The sequence below is a fragment of the Coturnix japonica genome, chromosome 9 (genome assembly GCF_054131305.1).
Source record: "Coturnix japonica strain WE chromosome 9, WE-NBRP24, whole genome shotgun sequence".
In the NCBI taxonomy this organism is placed as follows: Eukaryota; Metazoa; Chordata; class Aves; order Galliformes; family Phasianidae; genus Coturnix; species Coturnix japonica.
Window position 1 is genome coordinate 2,080,685 of NC_140671.1, and position 17,059 is coordinate 2,097,743.

The following is a 17,059-nucleotide window of genomic DNA, read 5'->3' on the forward strand; positions in this document are numbered from 1 at the left end:
GCTGCATGGAGGAGAGTTCCTGCTGTAACAAGTCTGTGGGCTTTTGTTGGTTTTTTCCCAATGTGCTGGAGGTGCAATGATCAGCAGTGGTTTTGTATGTGTGATGTACATACTGTTTTCATTGGTAGAAATGGTTAGTAAAAATGATCTAAAAGCAATTCTCCCCTGTAAGATCGAGTCAGTGCTTGGCGTTTTCCTTAATGCAACTGGTTCCTTAATCGTTTTACTGGCTTGTTCTGTAGCATTGCATTTAGTTGTGGGAGGGAGAAACAGATTCAGAAGGGCAGGTTTTGTCCTCACCTTGTCCTTGCAACCAAGGGAAGTGCTGACGATAAGGCCCTTCTCAAGTCAGGGCATTAGAAGTGCTGCTCAGAGCTGTAAATTTCCAGGGCTGTCATCAGAGGGTACGAAACCAGAATATGCTCATGTATGGGAGCAAAAAATAATGCCAGAATGGATTTTAACATAGATCAAGACCGCTGTAGAGTGATGAACTGTAAAATAATCAATTGAGATGTTTTGACTGCAGAAGGCTTCCTATCCAGAGGAGAGGTTTTGACCCTGTGTCCTTCAAGTATGCCCAGTTTATACTATGCCTGACACCAACATCTCTCATAGCCTTAGCTTTACTTCACTGTGATGCCAGTTATAAACTAAAATGAAAGATTTCCCCCTTGTTGAAGCTAGCAAGATTTCTTACAGCTATTGCAACTTTTAGTAGCCATTTTATTTTCTATAGAGATGTTGTACTGCAAAAAGTGTTTAAAAAATTATGTGGTTTGGAAAAAAGAAAGGTAATGTTATCATTTTTAATCACAGTTCTCCATCAAATGAAGGCAGTGCTCCATGAGTAGAAAATGGTGAAATCTCTTGCAAAGTGGCTGCCACGCTTCAAGTATGAAGAGGAGACAGTGCAACTCAGATTCAATGCCAGGTTGTTCCTGCTGTATTAATAAACCCCTCCGTGCTCCCCTGCCTAGCCTTGAAGCAGATCTCATTAGCAGTCACCTTTCACCAGATGAGGACAAAGGTTAAATCCCAGAACAGATGTGTGGGCCCACATGAAATGAATTCTGACCCTTTGCAGTTTAAGCTCTATCCTTGGAGGCCTAGGGGAAGGGAACAGCAGCTTTGTCCCCTTGTTTCCAAGGACTAGAAGAGAGCTCTGGGTACCAATTCAGCAGTCTCTCCTGGTAAGGTTAGCGTGGTGGCAGAGTTTCATAATCAGCTCTAATTGCGTCCTCAGTCTGAGCTTGGGAGCTCTTCTAATTTTTTAATGATACCTTCCTGTTTATAAATACACTTCAGGTGCCGTAATGCTGCAGAATACTAATTCACTTGCATTAGTTATTGCTTTCCTTCTTTGAGACCAGAAACAAAACTTAAGTTGGAAGTGGAGCATCCAAGGATGGTTTGAATTAAATAACATAGATTTAAACTTCAAGGGGGATGGGTGGAGGATGATAGGGGCTGTATGTCCCACCCAGCTCTACCAGTGTGCAGGAATGAGATTTTTCTTTTCTTGAAGCATTTAAGATGAGAGTTTGTGTACTTGGTTCTATTTACAAGTAGGTGTTGCAATGCTGAGTCTCAGCTGGAAGCACTGATTGAGCACCTGGTGGGCAGGCAGGGCCAACCCAGGGGAGCTCAGGTGCAGGCAATGGACCTGACTGATTGGAAGGGATGGAGTCGGGTTTCTCCCCTTCCCAGACCTCATTTAAGGGCTGGCAGTGGAGTTGAGTGTTTCTTGCTGGAGATTCCTGCATGCCTGAGGTCTTCTAAAGGTAAGCAACTTTTTGCATTCGTTTGTGCCCATAGCTGCTGCAGTTGGAGACTACCTCCCATCTTTTACCACTATTACTTTCTGTATCATTATAGCTGTACAGCAGAAAAACAGTGGATTTTCTATTCTGAGTGTTCTGTGTTTGTTTTGCTCAAGTGTAAAACAAAGTTAGTGTTCTGCCAAGTATTATTTGGCAAGTGTTCTTATAGCTTTCCCTCAATCGCAATTAGTAGTTTAGGTTCTCTCAATATTATTTGGTGTTTTGATTACTGTTGTCTTTTTTTAACAATATTGCTATTTTCTCTTACCTGTATGGTCTTAGCAGTGAAATATCAAAACTTGTGCTCTGCTCCTGCTTGAGTGTAATTAGCACCTGTTGGGATGGTGGGGGAGGAGGCTCAGACCCTGGAAGCAGGCTAATGGGAGCAGCTGGCTCTGAGTGCTGGCTGTGCCCACAGGGTGAGCTTTGTCTGTGCTTGGTGTGTTTGGAGTCCTGGACTTGTGCTGTTAAGTGTTGGGAGAAATGGTCCGTGTGGGAGAACATTGACTGTTTGCCCTTCAGTGGTAAATATTGCATGACTGTCTGCTTGTCCTTTGAATTAAAGGAGCAATCCAATATCTATTTTGATGTTCTCTGCTATGTGCTGGTATGACAAACTCCTTCCTAGACTTCATATAAAGCAAAATCCAGAGAGGTTTCTTCTGTGCAGTGGATGACAAAAAACAGAGTAATATCTTCAGCAGAAAGTCTCTTGTGTTAAGCTGTTGTAGATATAGCTATGCTTTTCCTTTTAATTAGGTAGTTGAAATGCTTTCAAAGCCATTTATGCAGACAGAACTGTGTACCTTGCACATCTTCCTTCTTGCCGTTAAGATCCCCTGGTCAATTCCAGAAAGATGTGAGCTGTGATGACTTAGAAATGTTTGTTTTGCCTGCTTGCCCATTTGTGAGCCAAGCTGTAACTCCTCACCTATAGACTTTCTTTGGAGCTTTTCAGAAATCTATTGGCAGAACAAAAGCACTGTTCCTTACTGTTATGAACTGATTGCTTTGGTGGTACTGACTCATTGCTGCTGTTACTGCATTCCCTTTCTCGTGGCATGAAGGAATTTGAGGATTTTTGATGTTTACTTTTTAGGGTGCTTCAAGTGTTTTGTGCCATTTTCTTTGTGTTGTGATATGCAGTAAATAAAGGGATGAATCTGCTTCATGAAATGCTCCGGGCAGGAGTGTGGCCAAGAAGCTCAATTCATTGCTAAATGGTCTTGGGGAGAAAAATTGAGTTATTTAATTAAAATTAACGTACCCAGTGCCTATCACACAGCACCTTGCCGAAGTTCAGAGTGATCACTTAATAGATGAGGTGTGTGATAGAAGACCTGAGTGTTAACTGGGGATTTCTCTGTAACCCCAAAGTATTCAGCATACTGGTGTGTGAATACACCTGTGGGAGGGTGGTTCCATACTGACCAGAGCAGAGAGCTGGAGCTTGCCATCACCTGTGGCAATAACTGGCCAAGCTCCAGGCTGTCTATTTAGTGGTTGGTTAGCTTTATTTACCTCTTCCATTAGTAGAGCACTTACAGCTGCTGGTTTGTTTCTCAGCTCTGATTGCTGAAAGTAACAGTGATGATTTCTCTGGTTGCAGTGGTGAGATGCTCAGGTCCTCAGCCCCACACCTGTGCTACACAGATAGCAGTGTCTGGGCCTGGTCCTTCCCCATAACCACAGCACACTGGATTGTCTGCATGTGTATTTCTGTAGCAGTGCACCAGGCGCAATCTGCCAGTGTTGTATTGGCTGCTATGTTTGCAGTGCAAGAAACACTTATAGTTAATAATTGCATTTTAGGCTCGCAGTTAGAAAGACGGACTGTTTCTCCAGTACTGCCAAAGCTGGCCCATCTAATGAGAATGTATTACCATGGCAACCAATGGCATTAGTATTTTTTATAAGAAGTAATTAAACTCTCCAAGTCAATTTGCCCTTACTTGTCAGATTAGGAAATAGAATGCTGTTTATTGCTTTCTGCTGAAGCTTTGCTGTAGTTGGAGGGCCAGCAGGACTGGAGCTGTGGTGGAGATAGCAAGGCTGCAAGCCCTTTATTTTATGAATTGTTCTTTTTCTAACATGTGACAAGTGTGGGAAGGCTCTGTGATGGCTTGGGAGTGATCTCATACCAGTGGGATCCATAGGGTGCCTGCTGGGTGGGGACATGTGGTTAAACATAGAGGCTTTGCATCATGAATACACAAAAATATACAGAAGATCAAGTTGCTATATGTGTGAGCATATGGGAAAACTGCATCTGCCAGAAATGAATAGAATGAGACAGATATCCCTGTTTTAAGCTTTGTTTTGGTATTGTCACATCTGTTTACCAGCCCTCACATACTGCAGAAGGTGAAGTCCGTTTCCAAAGCATGCAGTGGCTTAAGAATTTAACAGAGGGAAGGAACAGCCCTGGCCAGCTTTTGTGACAGACAGGGCTCTGAAATGTATCCAGCTCCCTTCTTTGTTTTGTGCTGTTCCAAACTTGGCTGCTCAGATTCTTCTTTGCTCAGTGTGAGCTTGGAGGGTGCATGGAACAGACAGGCCAGCCATGCAGCAGGATGGGATGGGGCAGCCCATTTCATGCTTTCTTTGTTTTCTTGCTTGAATTTCCTGATATACTGTTACTTATTACTGTCAAACAACTCTTTAAAACTGCAGCTGTCAGCCATCACATCCTAAGAGGTTTACTTCGGCTGCCCTCCTCTTGTGCCCTCTAGCTCAAAAGAGAATGAGTTTCCAGCAGGAAAGGAGGAAAAAGCATGTTAAGTGTGTTCACTTCTACCTGTGACAGGGCGCTGCATGGTCAGTGGAGATGAAAGCAACCATCCGAGGAGGTGCAGCTGTTTGAAGTGCCCTCGCTTTTTGCTACTTTGTTGAAGTAATATGAAAGAGGTATTTGATGCTTTGGAAAACAGAATATTTACAGGAAGGTCTTTGGTGGCTGACATGGAAAACATTTATTTCAGTCTTGCCTTAATGCCAGATTTCAGCTTTTAACACCAAAGTGGGGTTGGAGCAAGACTGGACAAAGGGATCTGGCAAATATTCTTGTATAGCCTCCCCCATGTTAACAGCCTGGGATAGAAGAAAGCAGTGGTAGGAGCTGCAGGTATAAAATTATGCAATTAAATATGCAAGTATGACAGCAATGGGGGAAAGCCTAAGAAATCTATTGCATTTGTGCTCATGGTGTTAGGATGGCAGAGATAGCTGCGAGGAGGTCACAGAGCATCAACTTAGAGTACTTTTAATGCAAAGGCTGTTGTAATTAAAGCTACTCTTGACTGAAAGTGATTTATATATTTATATACATATATTTTAAGATAAGCACAAATGGAATTTTGGGGTGTTGATTTTAAATATATGTATATATATATATTTTTTTTTCTAAGGACAGTGAATTGGAGTAAGGTGTTAGAAATAAATGATCACTGCCTGGAATAGATTGCATTAAATCAGCACACAGGTAGAGAGGGGCAGGCTCGGGGGCAGAATACATCAGGATTGAGTTTTAGCTCCTGGAATCACCGCTCAGTAGGGTCACTCCTTCCACTCAGTTCCCTTCTCCCTGCCTCCTTCGCTGTAGTAACCCCTGCGGGTAGAGCTCCAATTAATAAAACGTACCTTTATGTATGCATTATCATAATACAAGGGCTCAAGGGGCAAGCAATCCCTTCATGCCTGAGCAAATTTAAGACTCATGATCCTCCCGGGATGCTTGCTGGGAAATAGAGAAAGGGAAGAAAGGGCATTCGAACACTTCTGCTGAATGATGGCCACCCTTTGCAAAGTGCTGTGAAGCTTGTTAGGGTCTGAGCATTTATAGGAACCTTACCGCTATTAGATGTTGTGAAATGACTGTAATTTAAAATGCTGGCCCTTTTAAAGCGGAGATCTGTGCTGTGCGTTAAATCATTTTCTTGGATGAGCCTGAGAAAAATTGTGAATGTGATCGCTGCAATAAGAGCAAATGGCCAGAAATATTTAAATTTGCCAATATCCTTAAATGCAAAATAGTGCTAATGTGAGGTTTGAGTGCACAAGTACGTGCTCCTCTTTTCTCCTTGGGATGCAGCTGCTGGCCAACTATTGCTGTTAGGAGTAATCCTCCCTGTTGGTTTTTTGGGCTGTCTCATGTGCCTGCAAGACTTGGGCACATCCCAGCTCATGCTGTACAGTTCCCATAGAAAGGCAGCCACCCCAGAAACTGTTAAAATCTGAAAGATATGTAATGACAGTCTGTTAAAGAGATGAGGGTGAGGGGAAAGTCAGTGGTCCAGTAATGTGCTAATGGCAGAGTTATAATTAGTGGCCAACACACTCCAATTTCCTGTACCTGTTGCCAAGTGCTCTTCAGTGTGCCAGAAGGAAGAACTGTATATCATGGTTTCACAATAACTTAGTGGAGTTGGAGGGTTTTTATGAGAGCACCTATTGCACCTGTGTGTTGCAGTTTTAATTGTAAGCATTTTCATCCAATTTTGCATGAACTTAATTGTAAAGATCTCAACTGAATGTGAGGGTATTAGTTTTACAGCTTGACTTCATGTAAGGTATTTGTCTCCCTTCCCAGCAGCTGAACGTTCCTGGAAGGATGTAGTTGTTTCATAGTGACTTTGTGCACATGTTTATTTTTACCAACATGAGATATGAACTCCCATAAGGACCAGTCTAATTAAGCTGACAATCTTGCTAAGTCATGTAGTTACTAGCTAGTAGATAAATAAAATGAACTCAGAGTTATTTGTTATTTGTTCTCAGTCTTTAATCACCCAATAGTAATTTCATAATTGAATTAAAGTACTTAACCATTATAATGCAAATTGACTGGCTTACAGTTCTTCCCTGAGTAAATTATTGCAAATCTGGTACCCATGGCATCAACCTTATTCACTTACAGTTAATTTATCTTCATAATAATTGAGCTACCTTTTCTTTACTGCAGAATGAAATGTCTGGTTGTGGTTTTTCCTGTCAGAAGGTGGAAGTGCTTGAGACAAGAGGAAGGTCAGGAAGGAGGCAGGTGTCAGAAGCAGCCTGGCTTCTGCTGCTCTTTTAATGACCTGCAAACCAGTGAATGGTAGACAAGAATTACATTGATAAGTGGTAGGGGCAGGGTGCTGATGTGAGGCTGTACTGGGCTTCTTTTGGTCCTGTGTTAAGTTGGCTCAGGATCTTTGCTTGTTGCTGCTCTTTCTTTGATTCCTGGATTTGTAACAAGCTCTTCCCTAAAAAGGGACCCTTGCCATGTAATTGCTCGGTTACACTTGTCTGTACTAAGACTGCACTGTCTGATCCAATAGGTGCTTGGAATTGAGAGATATGGGGCTCTTCAGCAGCATGTAGAACACTCTTTTTAAACTTGTAGAGTTATAGCACGTTTCTGGCCAGGCACAGTTGGAGCTCAGAGCACATAATGGCTTACTTGAAGGAGTTATACCCAAGGTTAGAAATTAAGGTTACTGTCAAAGGTAGCTAATTGAATTGCAGGGCATGCTTCCTGGTTAAGAAGCATCAGACATGCAAATCCTCCCACATTTATGCTTGCCATGTACTGACAATTAAAGCTTTTACCTGAGAACACCAGATAATTGTATTCATATAAAGGGTGGGGAGGGGAAATCTTTCTTTTTGTGGTATACTGGAGAGAAAGTGATGGCTGATACCTGATTAGGGCAACAAATGCACAGGAGCTGTAAAACGCAGCTTCTGCTTCATCTGGACATTGTAAATGAAGGGTTTAATTTGAAACCTTACAAATCTGACTGGACTTCAGCTCTCATTAACCTCTGGCTCCTTGAGTTTCTGCTAATGAGGTGCTATTTATCAAACTACTCAGCTATCGTTTCTTTAGAATGGTCCTGCTGGTGGCATGATTATTTAATTCCAATGACCAGAGACTGCAAAGGTGACAGAATCATCTTCTCCCTAGTCAGTTGTTTTCACTTTGCAGTTAAAATTATTTCTGTCAATACATTGGATGCGTTTTGGTTTAGCCTGGAATGTGCTGAACTAAAGTTTCTTGAGCATATGGTGTTTTCTATCATATATGAGAATGAAACATATTTCACATATTTAATGTTACTGTGATCTTTGAGGACTGGGATTTTCCTGAATACTTTAGTGTTGTGTTGTGACCTTACCTGAATGTAGCAACAACTTGGAGATCGAGCTGATGGGAAGGGGGTGTGAAGTATTGTCCAGCTGTTAAATATTTTCTGCTATTGCTTCAGTTCATGCACAGCATATAGAGGTGTCTATGATGTACTAGCAAACTTGCTGATTCCCAGTTCTGATAGGAGGGTACAGCACTTACAATAGTAGCACAGATGTGTATGTGATAGGGGAAGTTGCTGGAAGAGGTCAAAGGAAGCCTCAATATTTCTAGTGAGGAAAGAAAAAGCACTAACAAGAATAAGTAACTCGAGTCTCTTATCACAAATGGTTATTGGCCGTGGGTTTCATTTCTGTGGTTAACCTGTGTTAATAAGCCTCTGTCCTCATCCATGCATGTGAACTTCTAGAGTGGAGGGTCTTGGTTTCTTCACGTTCTGCAGTCCATTCTGCAGTCAGTATTTTGCCAGAGTCTGAAGTTTTGTCATTCACATAGACTGAACTGTGGGTAAATGTAGTAATAATAAAAGAAAAATCATTGTGGTTGAGTCAGAGTGATTTGGGAAGCTGCTGTCTCTGTTTTTGTCTCTCAGCTGAAGATTATGGAGGGCTGTGTGGTTGTATCCCTTTGTATTTAGCTAGGTTACTTTTGGTCTCTGCAGCTAATCAGTAACATTTCACATCAGTGATCTCATCTTTGTGAAGTGGAGCTGTTGGCAGCCTTCACAGCTCCTGGCACAGCTGGCATCTTGTGAGACATCTCTTCCAGTGTAAAAGATAAGCTGCTGGATTTTGGAGCAGTCTGGAAGGGGGGTGGGTATGAAAACTGAACTCAGAGTTGACACCTTTTCTGTAGGGACAAATCAGCATTCAAGAACAGTAGAGGTTTCAGACAAGTTGTATAAGAAAATCCATGCTTGTTGCTAGTCCTAGCATCCTTTTCCTAATTGTCTTTACACTTTCCTCAGTAATAATAGGTGGTGATGTTAATGATGATATCATGTGCTATTTGTGACTGTGACTTAGTGTAATTGAGAATAATGATAACATAATAATGGTAATGGCCTTGTGCTGCAGCTCTGATGTCTCTAGGCAGTGGAAGTAGGATGGTAATTCCTTGTCAGTTAATCGGAAAAATAAATTTGCTTGGGATCTGCAAAAGGAGGGGGAAGGAAGCTTCAAGACTGTTACAGGAGAAAAATCAGGCACAGTATGTTTAGGATGTGCCAGGTATGTTCTGGTACTGTAAGAACAGTTGTATTTAATGAACATGGTCTATAAAAACAGATGTTCTCCCTCAATGAAGCATTAATTAAAGATAGAGATGAGTTGAAACAAGGAAATGTAAAGTAGAAGAACTGCTTTAGTTAACGAAGGAAGAGGTGGATTTATGGTTGGGTTTCTCTTGTCTGGCAAAGGTAGTAAATAGAGGCAGAGGATGCTCACTCCAATAAGAGCTAGTAAATTTAAGCACAAGTAGTGGGCTGTGTGTGTCTGTGACTGCTCTGTACTATTCTTCTGAAGTAAGAATGCACATAGTAAGATGAGAAGTACTTATTTCTTCTGTTGTAGTGCAAGGGATGAAGAGGCTTAAATAAGACAAATAACTGGTTTGACAGTCTTTAGAGAGTTCAGCTGTCATCTCATATACTCACCAGTCATCTAATAAAGTTATTTAATATTCAAGCCAGAGTTCAGAAACGCATTTCAAAATGATTGTTTGCTTTTTGGTCTTTAGGAGAAGCATGTCTTGCCGTTGTTTATTTTGTTCACAAAAACTTGGCTTCTGTGAGTTATGCATCTGATAAACATCCATCTGTATTTGTCAAATGATTTGATTGTGAAATAAAGCAATTCTTCCTTGGAATCTCCTTGCTTTTATAGTTATCAGGATCAGAGAGCATCTTCAGGGATTTTTCACTTTGTGAAGTTCATATTTTCCAGGGGGAATTGAGAGCAGATAGGAGTAAATATGCATCAAATTTGATTTGCAGTTGTAGGTGATCAGGTGTGCTGAGTAGTGTAGCAGCAAGGGTAAAGGCTTGAGAAAACAAGCATTGATCATGCAACTGTAAGTATTGGCAAAGTTGATTGCAACAGGACAAGGGTCATAAATCGATCAGGTTATAATGAAGATTGAGTGTGGAGAAACTGGGAAAGTAGGAATCTGTTCTTAGTACACATAATTCTGCTGTGAAAGAAAGATGATTAAGTGCTGCTTAAAATATTGCAATCCCTGTGTTTTGGGGTTCAAGGATGTAGTGCATCACAGTCCTCCCACAAGCATTGGAGGGTGGTTATGCAGCCATCTATGCAGACCACACACCTCTGATACCTTGAGGGTACTTAAAATTCATCTTCCAACACCAACTCAATGCCTCCTCAAAGTCTTTGGGTTTGTAGTGCAAGATGCACATGAACTGCATTACTTGTCAAAACTGGAAACCAAAGTACCTTGCTATGAAGGCCCTTCACAACCATTAAGAATAACAACTGACTCAGTAATACACGAAGTGCATGTTTTCTTTAATGCTAGACAACCTGCTGAGCATTGGACTGATATGTTTTCTCTTTTGAGAAGGCTCAGATGGACTGAATTAATGCAAACCTATTGATTGGTTTCCAAGTGATTGAAAATGAATTAGTGGTGTTTCAACTCCCTGTGGGTTTCTCAGTGTTCCAGTAGTTTCTCAGTCTCTGCTTCTACTCTGTGCATGTTCCTGATGCATCAAAATCTAGTTTTTGTATGGTTGCAGAAGGAAGGGTAGCAGTGGAATTACTGCTACTTCTCTTTACATTCCTGAGTGAGATTATGTATGGTTTGACTTGACTGGGGAAAGAATCCATTTGTGTTGTTCTAGTCAGGGGTTCTTAGAAGTTCTTGTTGTTTTCTTCTTTCCCCTCAACAAGATGTCAGGATCCCAGCAGGCTTTCAGAATTCATTACAACCTCTCAACAGGTTAAGACAAGAAGGCTGAGGTAGGAAGGAAAAGAATAATTGAAGATGATGGTTGTCAGAATGGTTTGCATGCCTGTGCATCTGCACTGCTGTGTTGGGATCTCTTCCTCAAATAAAAGCTGACGCTGCAGCAGCGTGTTGGTCATTCCTTGAGAAGAATGGTAGTCCTTGGTTGATTAGCTGTCAAGAAAATGCTGTTTTCTTCCTAAAGCTCTTGATGAGCATTTACATCTTGCAGAACAGGATTATGGAATCAGGCTGGACTATCATCTTTAGCTTTTCCTATGGAGCAAGCTAGAGATAATCTACTGCTAAAATAACATCAGCTCTGAGGGAATATTCATTTCATCCTCTAATTCATTTACTTTGCTGTTTCCTAGGTGAATATAAATCTTTAATTTGTAAACGCTTTGCTGATGAAACTGATCTTTCCACTGATAATTGTGAAACTTACTGCCTTGTCTGTTGTCTGTCAGCCAACTGCAAATGTACGATTACTGTTCACTGAGGTATCCCTGACTGTGCTGACATTGGGGGGACTTAAACTCTGAGCTCCCTACCTTTGTTCTCAAGCTCAAAACGCTATGTAAGCAGCAAGGACCTTGTAGTGACCACCTTCCCTATGCTTTGTTTTGGTTCTCCCTCTACCTTCTTGTTGCCCAAAGGCACTTAGTGGGCACATCTACCAGTAGGAAATGGTAAGGAGCAGAGCAGCCAGAAACTGGAATGTGAGCCTTCCTAAAATAAGCAGAGGTAGTTCCTATGTCTTGTTTCAGAAAGCAGTGTTTCTTGTGGGAAGAGTTCAACCACTGCTCAAAAGACATTTATTCCCAGCTCTACCATTTCCACTGCAAATAGAGGCAGATGGTGCAGTGGTGTCTCTGGACCATATGTTCTTTGTTTGCTCAATTGGTTCTTTTGTCTCTTTCTGTAATTCTGCATTGGTTGCTCCACCTGCTTGTTTGTGTAAGATGGATGGTCTCTTTGCTGATTCTTGTCTGCTGTTTTTTACTGTATTTTTTTCCCTGACCACACTTCTAAAATGTCACTTTCTTGGAGTTGTTGAGCAGTGAATTTTTATTTTTTTTAAGCACTTAACACAAAAGGATGTGGCTGAAGCAGCATAAGGTAGTAAGGCTGCATAGTCCAAGTAGTGCCGGTGTATTTCTGTCAGATTTATGGGTACATCTTCTTGCTTATGCTGGCTTAACTTCAGTGACTTTGCTGTAAGTGTTCCCAGTTTGCTGGTAGTTGAAAATAATTAATTGAAATTGTTTTGTTGGCATTTTTACTTGGCTGTAATACATCAAGCCTGCCCAAGTTGGCCATCATTAAGAAAATCGTATCGTTCCATAAATATTTTTATTAAATCTTCATTCACTCGCTGGAAGGCAGAATTACCATTTTAAGATAACTGACAGGCATAGTGTTAAAGCAAGATTACACTGTCAGGATGCAGAGATAAATTTAGTCAAAATAGGCTGTTAGTACTAAAACATCCTCTTCTATTCTATAACACAAAGTAATGCATATTCGTAATAGTGTTGAGTGAGCTCTTAAACAAGTAATTTCTTTTAAAATTCCAATTAGAGTACATCGTCACTAATAAAGATACCATTTTATCCTTTCTCTGACAAGCAGTAGAGACATAATTTATCAGTACAATGGAAGTAAGCTCCAAAGAGGGAGCAGTGTGCTTCTGGTGGCCCATAGGATTCCCTAGTTCCTTCTTAACCTCTTCTTCCCTGGTGGGCAGTATAAGCAACCTCCTGCAGTTCTGTTGTGAGTGGGTTTCCTAATAATCCTGTTGATTTACATAGAAAATTGTGTGAGAATTAATTGAGGAAAATTAGTTGCTCTAATTGTTGCTATTTGGACTTGAGAATTCTCTTCACCAGCACATCCTTGTTGCTGAATGTGTCCTGCTACTGCTTGTATTTGATATACTGTGCATTTCTGGCTCAAGAATATCTCTTTTGGCTTTGTTCTGCCTCCTCAGGTAGGTTGTGCTGGCAGGCTTTGTCCAAGTGTGGTCAGAACTGTGTTCTGTCTGTGTCATGCTGCAGGCAACCAGAGGAATGAACTGATGAAGAGAAATCTAGTAGAGCAAGTATCTGACTGACATGAATCTTCTTTTCCTTTTGGTTTCCTTAGGTGTACAGCAGATGTTTACTGACAGATTTATGAGCAGGAAAGATTTGATCTGTCACTTGAACCATGTTAAGACTAAGGGACATTGTGAAGGATAAGTTGATGAATAGGCCAACTTGTCAAGCTAGGTCAGCTGAAAAGCAGTTTTAAGGTGCAGAAGGAGCTACAAACATGAGAGAAATAGCTCTCTGAGATGAAGAAAAATGCTGGCACATGACTAAATGGAGCATAAGCTGGCCCTGGACATATGTGAATCCAAGTCTGAAGGATTAGTTTAAATGATGACAATAGCGTTTTAGTTCGGCAGTTCATTTTGTCAAATCAGAACTTTAGAGGAAGACAGTTGAAATCTGTCCTGTTTGTGGACAGCTGCACAGCTCCTACATCATTGCAAGGAACAGGCTGCTGTTATTTCAGGTGAACACTGAAATGTGGCACTGTCTTGAATGTTTATCTGGAGAACTCTAAGATTTCACTTCAGTATATTCTGTTTACTCAATGATTATATATCTTTAATCTTATAAGAAACTGTTGTTACTGATCTTCTTTCATCCACTCCACCCTGGTCAAGTTCAGCCATTTTTATTTTTAAATGCATTTTTATATTACCAAAATTAACATAAAATCATGTGCTTTCAGGCTTCTCTTGCCTGCTAAAGCAGCCTTTCTAATCCTCACCTCAGGTCTCCAGGTAGTTCTGAGAATCAGAGGCTGAGACGTGTGGTTATCAAAATAATGCCAAGAGGATGCTCCTGCAAACCAGTCCAAGAGATGTTTTAGTAGTTTCCATCTAGATGGTGATGATGTATGTCGATTAATCCATATGACTTCGCTTGCAGATGTGCAGTGATTCCATCAGATGCTTTATTGCCTGCAGAGGGAGTTGCAGTTAGAGTTCACCTGTCTTCTTCTCAAAATTTATTTAAAGAAGGAAAACAACACTTCCCCAAAGAGCTGCAAATTTCCTTTTGTTACAGGGAATACTCAGTCCCCTACCCATCGTTATTGTTCTTAAAGTACAAGGATGTTGCCTCATGTTTTCTTAAGATATTTCCTTTTCTAAGATGCCAGTTACTGAACAGGCTGTGGGGAAGAAGTCCTGCTTGCTGCTAAAGAGACTTTCTGCAGACCAGGACCTGGAGTAAGGGGCGAGTAGAGATACAGGTAGAGAGGAAAATTGAATACAGGGCAGGAAGTCTGCAGCAGGAAAAAGAGTGGAAGTGTAGAAACACCAGGAAGGAGCTCTACTACTTGTTTTAGGTCTTTAGAGTTGTATGTTGCACTCCGTATTCTTGCTGCTGTTTCATGTTCTGCCTTGCCACTGATACAACTGTTTCTTGCAGGTTGAGAGAATGCAGTTTTCTTGTTCACAGGTCACATTCTTGCTATAGTCTCTTATCACCTCAAGTGGTTGAGAACCTTGATCTTATGTTGTGTAAGACTGCCTACCCCCCAAGCCAACTTCAGGATTAAAATAATGATCATGGATGAGCTATAGAGCTAAGTCAAACTATCAAGTCAGAAGGAAAAAGGGCAGTGTGTGGAAACTATTTATAAATAAATGGGCCCACCAGAGATATAAATAATTTCTTATTTTTCCTCCCACATCCAGCAGGGTGGGGAATCACTGAAGCTGCAGATTTATGTAAATGTGGGTATACATATGTATTCAAGCAGCTAAATTTTGACAGCATTCCTGTATATATTGGAGGATTAGATGACAGTTGCTTTAATTTAAGTAGTGTCTGGCATCCAGTCTGTTTTGCTTTGGTTGCAGTTTTGTACTTATTTTCCTTCCTTCCCCCATCATTTCCATATGTGAACTCACTTATATCCACCTTTCAGTTTAAACTGTAACCTCATCAGAAAATATAAATTGAGTACATTGTTTTTTTGGAGGACGATGAAATATCTCTGCCCTCTACAGCTTGACTTTTGATATTGCTGTCCCCAGCTCCCCTGCTATTACTAAGGTAACTGCTTGGGGTGTTGCACTATGAGCTGCCTGGCTGGAGAACAGGGACCTGGCTGGTCTGGGGTCAGCTGAGCCCCCTGACCAGCTTGTTTGCAGCACAGTCACTTACATGGTGTTCCCTTTGCAACTGATGGATCCTATGCTGTATCTAGGAGCAGAAGGAAGGCAGGAGATGCTGTCACAGGCTTCATTTCTGTCTTTGTCTTACCTTGCTGCAGCATCAGTGCCTGAGCTGTGAGATGTCGAATTGTCATGTGTGAGACAGTTGAACTCAGCTGGTTTGAGGTCCTGAGTGTTCCCCACTGCAAAGAGAAGAAAGCTAATACGTATGTCTTTTTGTTAGGGGTAAACCCCAGTCCCTTTGCACTGCTTTTACTTTGTATTTTACTGAGCTGGTGTCTTCTCTCACGTTGAGATTGTGGCACCTCATCCATGTAAAGTTACCTTCCCAGGTGCCTGCCATTTCCCTGGTGGCTGTGATTATGGCAGGGAAACAGGAGCTGCACAAACGTGCCCTTTGTAACAGAACAAGGCATGTGCAGAAGTGCATTGCTGTCACCTAGTGATGAACAGTGATGGATTTGCCAGTTGTCAATTAATTGTATGGATCACTAGCATAGCTCATGCAGCTGTTACCAGGTTTTGTAGCCAAATCTGTTATGAAAAGAGCAATGGTGAGCTCTCTAACAGATGCTTGGGCCTGGATTGTGGCCAGTCCTGCAAGAAAGACTGGCTAACCCTTCCTTTCCTGTGATCTTACTGGTTGGAAAGGAGTCTACAAGAGCCCTGGAGGGGGGGAAAATCTCATTACTGTGATTTACAGCTTCACTGTAGTACAAGAGAGCAAAACCTGCATTCCCAGAGCAGGTTTGTGAAAGGCAAAAGAAGGCCTTGGAGGCACCACTTGCTGTGCTTACATCCTCTGGTCACCAGAAACGTTCAGCAGGCATCAATGGCTGCAGTTCTTTCCATGTGGAGGAATTGAATTCTATACCTTTGCTTCCTATGTGTGCCCATGTTAGATGCCATTCAGTCAAAGTGCCCCTCTGCTGCCACCTGTACACAGCAGCAAAATGTAATGGGATATCGATGGGAAGGCTCAACCTCTGCTGCCATCCCACCAACATCCACATCTATTGTCATGGGCCCACACAATAAAATAGGAAGCATTAATTTTGAGCAGCATGCTGATATCATGTCTCATAACAAAGTACTCCAAAAGGAAATTCCTCCCTGTGCTACAAGAGGAGTAATCTGTGCCTCTTTTGTGCCTTGAAGCTTTCATCTTAATGCCTAACCAGAAAAAAAACAGGCGTAAGAGCATAAAGGGGAGATTTAGTGCCCCTTACAAGCCTTAGGGTCAGCTGTGCTATTATACAACTGTCAGATGTCCACTCCCTCTTCTGCTTCGATTGGTCGTTTCAGCCTTAATGAGTGTCCAGTGGTGAGTGAGTTTCTCAGCCTAATTGTATGCTGTCAGGCAAAGTGCCTTCACGTGGTCATTTTGTAGCATTTTTAAGCTTTTCTAAATCTGCCGTCTTGCGTTTCTGGTTAATTTCAGTTGTGTTAAAATACTGCGGAACTGATATATGGCCACTGACGTATCTAATGTGGAAGGGTCTCATTTGGCCTCCCCTGATATCCAGGTTTTGGATATATAGTTGTGGACTTGCGTTGTGATGTCCAACCTGCTTGCTTTGGTTTTGCTCCCCTCTTGTTAATTTAAGTTTGTATTTGTGACCCAGTTATTTATTGAGCTTCCCAGCCCAGATTCTGGCTTTGTAAAACAGCTTTTCAGTTCACTCTGTGTTGTCTGCCATTCATTTCCTAGGTAGGTTTATTATTTCCATCTTTTTTTCCTCCCTATTCCAGAGCTGACAGTATGCCCTGAGTACCTTCAGAGTTAGCTTCTGGGGCTTGAGATGATCTATAGGTCGAGAGTGGATGCTGAGGAAGGGAATTGATTATAGTAAAGCTATATAAAAATACATCTTAAAGCTATAGACATGAATCTATCAGAGG